The sequence below is a fragment of the Aulostomus chinensis genome, chromosome 14 (genome assembly GCF_037954235.1).
Source record: "Aulostomus chinensis isolate RoL2024-O1b breed Wild chromosome 14, RoL_Achi_v1.0, whole genome shotgun sequence".
NCBI lineage: Eukaryota > Metazoa > Chordata > Actinopteri > Syngnathiformes > Aulostomidae > Aulostomus > Aulostomus chinensis.
In genome coordinates this window covers 24169801-24177018 of record NC_141333.1, presented here as the reverse complement: position 1 = coordinate 24177018, position 7218 = coordinate 24169801, and the positions used below count along the sequence as shown (strand labels likewise).

The 7218-nt window shown below is 39.9% G+C and overlaps 1 long non-coding RNA gene across 1 annotated transcript; it reads right to left on the bottom strand.

Annotated features, from left to right (window-relative positions):
• Positions 1-5791: 5791 nt before the first annotated feature.
• LOC147250286 (uncharacterized) lies at positions 5792-7066 on the bottom strand. The gene is made up of 3 exons (XR_015119374.1): positions 7027-7066; positions 6721-6780; positions 5792-5883 (listed from the first exon to the last, which is right to left on the bottom strand). It is a non-coding gene; the product is annotated as an uncharacterized LOC147250286 (long non-coding RNA).
• Positions 7067-7218: the final 152 nt, after the last annotated feature.

Sequence of the window (7218 nt, the reverse complement as noted above, 5' to 3'; positions counted from 1 at the left end):
ACGTCCAACAGTTGCCACGAGCGTTTCAAGGACCCCGGTGTCATGGTAACCACGCTCCCTGCTCCACATCTCCCACTCGTAACGTGGAGACAAATGACGACAATTTAACAGGATACAGGCAAGCCAAGCGCCCTCAGAAACACCAACAGGGGAAACTATTTTCAACTGGTGGGCGCATATCAACAGTAGATTCGCATTTGTCACGGGCGCCTGGGGGAACTAGCGCAGTTAGCTAGTTTAGGGCATCATATTCAATTGAGGAAATTCTAAAATCAAGCCAAGCTGCTTTTTGATCTTAAATACGGAGAAGAGATGCCTCTGATTCGAGCTTACCTCTCCAGTCTCTTTATTTATTTTATTATTTTATATTATTTTATTTATTTATTTCTGCATTTCTAGACATCTTTATGGATATTTTGTGTTAACTTAATGAAACCTGTGTTCCTTTTTTATGTAGTTTTTTTTATCTGTATGCCTTATTTTTGTTCTTCATATAAAATGTAGTCAATACAAAGTTTTTAAATGACTTATTGCACATTCAGACACATCTACGTTGCACCTACGTGTGTTAAATAAACCTCTGCTGCATGAGATCTTATTTTGTGGGGAAGGGGGGGTACCTCATTCCACATTTAGAAAGCTGTGGGGTCCTAATAATACATCATACCTAAAGTTGTTGTTTCTCTACTGGCTACAGAGCACAGGCACACACAAAGACAAGTATTTGTGCACATACACTGTACACAAACATGAACAACATAAAACCTAAAGAAACAATATATGATATATTGTATAATATATTGTATCTCCCAGAACTTATGTTTTTACAAGATACAGAGAGTATTTGAGACTTTGAGGTACAGGTGTGTCTCTCCTCTGACTGACCCCTGACCTCCCCCAACTCTTGAGCCTGGTTCTTGGGTCCAGTCTTCCTCACTGACACTCTCATGCCCACTGTCCTCCCTCCTCTGTCAGAGGGAATGACCGTAACAGCTCCATGCTGTCTCTTACTCCCAGAAAATGTCCCTGTGTCCACTCCCTGTGAGTACTGGTAGATGGTGGTTTGCTGGCACTGTTTTATGTTGTGCATCCTGAGAGAGCAACTCCAACAGCAGGGGCCAAACCCGCCTCGGACCTTATTTTGTTGGTCACAGACTTGTCATGCTTCTTGTCATGTGACATTACACTTTGAGGAAGGGACAGTGTGAGGGCCCAAAGTGTGGTTTGTTGTCAGAGGGCAACACCATGCAGTAACTTGATGACTAAACCAAAAAAAACAAACATTTTGTACACTGGTGCTGTGGTGCACGATGTGTTGAATGTCTCCGTGTGCTACTTTGACAGGTATAATAACCTATTAGCAATAACACGCACAGTGCACAACAAGCACACTTAATCCTTGCTGGCCAGTTGCTCCAAATGTGTCTGTTAAAAAAACAAAAATCACAATTAGTTTCTTATTAAACGTTTGTGTGAACAACTGCACGAGTGCCCACTGTTAGTAGATACTCTATAAGCTGGCAGGATATATTTCAATTTCTATATATGACAACAGCATTCATGGCTGGATCTCGAGAGAACATGGAAGGCACAGCTTTATCATGAGCAGCAATAGCTTCTGGGGCCCTGATGAGAGATAAAAAAATCAACACAAAAATATCAATGCTACAACTACAAATTCACCCCCCCCCCCAAAAAAAGGCGTGACAGTACTGATCACTCTGTTAAATTTTCAAGTCTGTCAATCAAAAACAAACAGCACAAGAATAATGACATGTAAAGTTTTCTAAAAATATGTTTTAGGACATGAGAAGTCAAATTGTTTCACCCAGACCCCCCCCCCCCCCCCCCCCCATTACGTAAAAGGAAAGACTGTGTAGCCTGAGTAGCCAGTCGGTGTTATGTGCTGGCCTGTATTCACGCCATTAAAAGTAAACAATGTAATACACTCCTTTGTAGGAGTATTGATTCTGCGGTGATAACATAGCAGCCCAGTGTTTACATAGATCAAGGGTTTGCCAAGATTACCGGGAGGTGCAGCATTCTGAGATAGGTTGTGGATGGAATCTGGTATGCAGCGTGTGAGCTAGACTTGAGCTCATCAACAATAGTGTGTCTATGCAGCGGGCCTCCTGGACTGGCTCTCTGACAGGGCAACACACTTCATTTCAAAACAATCTTCCCTGGTCAGACGAGATGTAGCAAGACAGGGAGACAGAGCTGGAGAATGGCTTATATATACTGAACCCCTCTCCCACCTGGGAGAGCAAATTGGCTCAAATCTCCCTCCTGTGCCACTGCTTTGCAGACTGAGTCGTGTTACAACAAATGTCAAGCTCTGGCTCTAGTGTTGCATCCACCTATTTGTAATGTTTATCTTTCTGTATTTTCTGCCTCTATTGGAGGAATTGGTGAGTGAAATATTGTGAGAGGGAGGAAAAGTATTGTGTGATTACTGCTCAAAAACAAAAACATAGCAACCCGTCACAGGCTGACATCTTATTAGAGCCGTATTATCACAACAATCTTAAGTGCTTTGAGTCTCTCGTACATTACTGATGATGTAAGTACTTGCTGGAGCAGTAGAAGTAGAACAAAACCAACCCATTTTGTTAACGTTAACTTACTGCTCGCTTATATTAAATAAGAAACATTGTATTGATAATTCTGTGTTATTGCTGTTTTTTTGTGTGTGTTTCTGACTCCAGTAGTGAGAAACTGACTCGGAGCTGAGAGAAGCAGGCATTGTTGGCCTTGATGTTTACGTGAGATTTGTTGCATGAATTGTTTTTAAAACAGATATAACTGTGTAAACTGCTTAAAATTCTAAGATCTCTGTTAGAATATTGAACTCATACTGTGTTTTTTTCCCCCCCGAATAAGCTAAAACTGTGCTCCTAAAATCATGTACATGTGCAGTATGCAGATTTACAATGTCAGGAATCGGTCAAATTTACTCTCATCAGCTCATTTTTATGAATGTGCTGCATCACCTCGGAGAAAAGAGACGCAGAGAAATTTTCCTGAAATGTGTGAGGTGTGTGTGCAAGAGGAGAGTCACATCATGTTCCATACTGTGATTACGATATGTGGAACACCTGTAAATGTGAGCCATTCGTTTCAGTCACCACAGTCTGAGAGAGACTATGAAATAACAGCTTCATGCTTATGAGTAGTATGAGTGCTATCGTCCTACATGGTTCAGAACGAGTGTTGGTGGTTGTACATTCCACTGGAGCAGCTGCTGTAGTGTTGTTACAGTAAGGCCATTAATGTTTGTCCTCTACCAGCATCTAGTGGAAGAAAATCTCCCTGACTGTACCATTTCTCCTCTGATTTATTCCCATTCACAAACACATTCCTGGTATTTCCTGGAAACATGCATGTGAAACGACACATCCTTTCCTTCTTAACCTCCAAAACAACATGTTGACCCTCTGAGGTCACATTGTTGACCTTTGGATTCACGGGGTAGCCCTCTCCCGACGTGATGGTTATGTTGTGTCACAGGTGAATAAGCAGGCCGTACCACGCCATCACACTGTGCACCGTGATCGAGACACTGAACGCTCAATAAACGACTGATTAGAAATGATCATAATGCATCATTTTATCATCTCTGAATGCTACATCATAAACATATTCAGTGTTTGGTTCTACACACAATCACAATTTAAATATTTAATGTCAGAGATTTCCTAACCCAAGTTGTAAATAATCTTAAATCCCTGTTAAAGTAAATACTACCAGATGTGTTCCAACACGGCCTATGAGCCATAGCCAGATTTAAAACAAAAACACGTGAGCTCGTCTTCTAAGCAGACTGTAACATTATGATGTCAGAGGCACAGCAGATGTGGGAGGCAGGAAACAGTTTGTATGTATAAATAGTCGTAAGACTTAAGGTAAAATCATCAGATATGGAGTCCCACAGGTACTTATCCTAGGGCCACTGAATGTTAATGACTCAGAGAACTTCTCGAGCAATCTACACAAAGCATTGCTCACTTATATTACAACTTTATCATGACATACCATGAAGAATAACCTCCATTACACATTAAAGTGGATACATGCAACTGAGAGTGAAATCCACCAAAGTCATACAAGTTCATATCGGCCTATTTTTGAAAATAGCAGGCCGTATTGATGTGCCAGATAAAAAATTATTAACATATGTTGGTTTATAAAGTTTCGTTTTTTTTTTTTTTTAAATCAACCATGTGTCACAATTCTCAACCTTTTTGGTTGTGATATTTTGTTGAAATACTCGTCCTAGTTATCTTGAAAAAAAATATCATCAAGAAGAAAGACGTACGTGGCAGATCATAGTCCAAGGGGAATTCCACGCTGTGTTTTTTTCACACTAGCTGTAATATCTTTCAGAATGATTTTATTATGATGTATATACATATAGTATTCTCAATGACAGGTATATCTATGAAAGACTAGAAAAAGTAGCTTATAAAGGGCAAGATAAATTAATTTGATTATGCAATTTTCACTTGATTTTCTTATATTTTCTTATTTTCCTAAGGCTTATAGGTTAGTTTTAGTGTCATTTGTGGTTGTGAGTGTATTTATACCTGTAGTGTCTAAGCCTCTGATAGTTTATTGGTGGGTACTACTCAACTTTATTTTATTTGTGTGGGGGAAAAAAAATAATGATGATGTATTAAGAGCCCACGTGATGTTACAAATGTACAATCTGAGGCTGTTCCCTTTCATTCGTTAGGTTTTGGACATCTTACATTTCTGTCTTTCATTTAGCTTTAGTTTACAGCCCATCAGGAACCGGTTGAAACAGCTTTCCATGTTTACTCAGGGATTTTTATGTCTAGTTATTTTATATTTACAACTACATATTTACAGCTAAGTGTAACTGCTGTGCAACTGACCAAGTATACAGCCAGTTTATGTAGGGCTGGAGGTACAAAGATGACATTGCACGCGGCAGAAACAGAATGAAATGGTATCCTGTGCACTCCCAGTCTCATGAGTGGACTTGATTCCCTCCCCTGCACTCCTCCACCTAGTTTGGAAGTGGTGTGGATGTCATACGGATGAATGAAAGCCTGTTTATATCAGTTTTAACCTCTAATTCATGGCCCCTCTTCATTTCTATTAATCCAGAGGGAAATTGTCACCGAGGAAAGAAGAGATGTGTTTCCAGACCTCGGCCTGTCTCAGTCTCAGCAACACAAAATGGATTTTCTCTCTGATTCATGTTTTAATAAATGGGGTTTTTGTGCCAGAATGTAAAGAAGGCACGTCGCTGGTGAAAAATGGGTGCAATATTTACTCCAGTGACTACAGCAGAATAGTCTGTCATAGTTCTCATGTTCACTTCTCCTAAAGGGGCGAGGCAGTAGGGGAAAATATACACATGACAAGGTTGCAGGACACATATGGCTCATTTCCAGTGAAGAGGGAACATGGAGTGAAATAATGATTTGAGCAAAACTTTGATTTAAAAGAAACTGTTTAAATGCTTGACATGAGTGAGTGACGAACGAGCATGTTGGGTTTGGATAATCCCTCTCATATTAGACTGAATCCAGACACTCTATGTACGTCTCTATTAACAAAACAAAGGCATACTTAATTCAACAAATGATATGTAGCAGTTTGAATGCGACAGTGATAAATTGCTTTGATGTTAACAACAAAAAAAAAGAAGCTATCTGATATGAAATACTCAGAATAAATTTGAAAAAATGTGGCTCAGTCTGATGCCAAAATCTTTACAACAGGAAAGACGAAAGCATTTTCTCTAGAAAGTCTCACCATGCAATTTCAGAGAGTGATGCCATCTTGGTGCAGGGTGCTCCTGAGCCGACCGATGGAGCGTCAGCCCCCCAGGCCCAATGGGCTAGCATTCGTCTGAGTTGGATGGCAGAATCAATGCATTGCACGTCACATAGTTTTCCACACAGCGACAAGTGCAAAGGTTGGTTCTCTCAGCAAAACAGTAGTTTTTGTCATATCCCTACATAACCCAACTGATTTGGTTCTTTTTACAGGGGGGTGTAACTCGACAGGTAGCAGGAGTAAAAGAATCAAACGAGAGCTTTAGAGATGTGTTTTGTGTTGTCTGGTTTCAACACTGAACCTTGAAATGTGGATCTGGATAATCGAGCATAAAATGTGGAATAATTAGGAAAACACAGTTACTGATCTTTTCCCTGCTCAAATTTATAGAAAGAAAAGGCACAATGGTCAAGGCTGACAGTTCACATTATGATAATAGCTAATTATCTTGTAACATATGAATTTTATGGTATATAATTATCTTGTGACTAAACAAGGGCTGGAGAGTTTTTGATGAACATCGGGTGTCCATCCTCCCCAGAGGCGGACAAGGAGACGGATTCTCTCCTCTGTGTGTCCACAAGGAGCTTAGACCCACAGAGAGTGGCTGGGTGCTAGTTAGCTTAGCACGATGCATGGTGGTGGATGGGAAGTGTTAGCATATTCAGTCATCAAAAACACTTTTCACTCAAAGTCTGTGCCTGCATTAATCAAACTAGAGTATGGCACAACATTAATTATGAAAAAAACTTAAAATTACAAGAATAGTCATTTTAGAATATGACATAAAGCTGGCAATACTAAATCTTTATTCTTATAGATAGAAGTGTTGCTTTTAGACCTAAAAACAACATACTTGCTGTTGCTGATGGAATTCTGTCTTTTTCAGCGACCTTGAAAGTAACATACCTTGTTTAATGTCACATGACACAATTCGTAGTCACAGCAAAGCCTTGGGATTTCTGGGAGCTGTCAAGACAATGTTTAAACAACTAAGTCATCCACATCAACCATAATCGGATCGATTCTTTTTAGGCTTGATTTCTCAAAAAGCTGCACGGCACCTCACTTCTAATCATTGTCACAACTGAATCTTAAAATAGTCCGGTTAATTCACATGATGGAGAAGAAGAAGAAGAAGAAAAAGAAGAAGAAGAAGAAGAAGAAGAAGAAGAAGAAGAAGAAGAAGAAGAAGAAGAAGAAGAAGAAACAAACCTGGACTCTTGCAGAAATCAGTCATTCCACCCACACATGGTAGTGATATGCCCAAAATCACCCTCAGCACTAGAGTGTGTTTGCATGCAGCTCCTTAACCCGTCCCAGCACTCATGACCCACTTCTTGAAACCCAGTGAAGAAATGAGTGTAATGTAATTTAAAAATGGGGGAAAAAAGCAGGTAACAACCA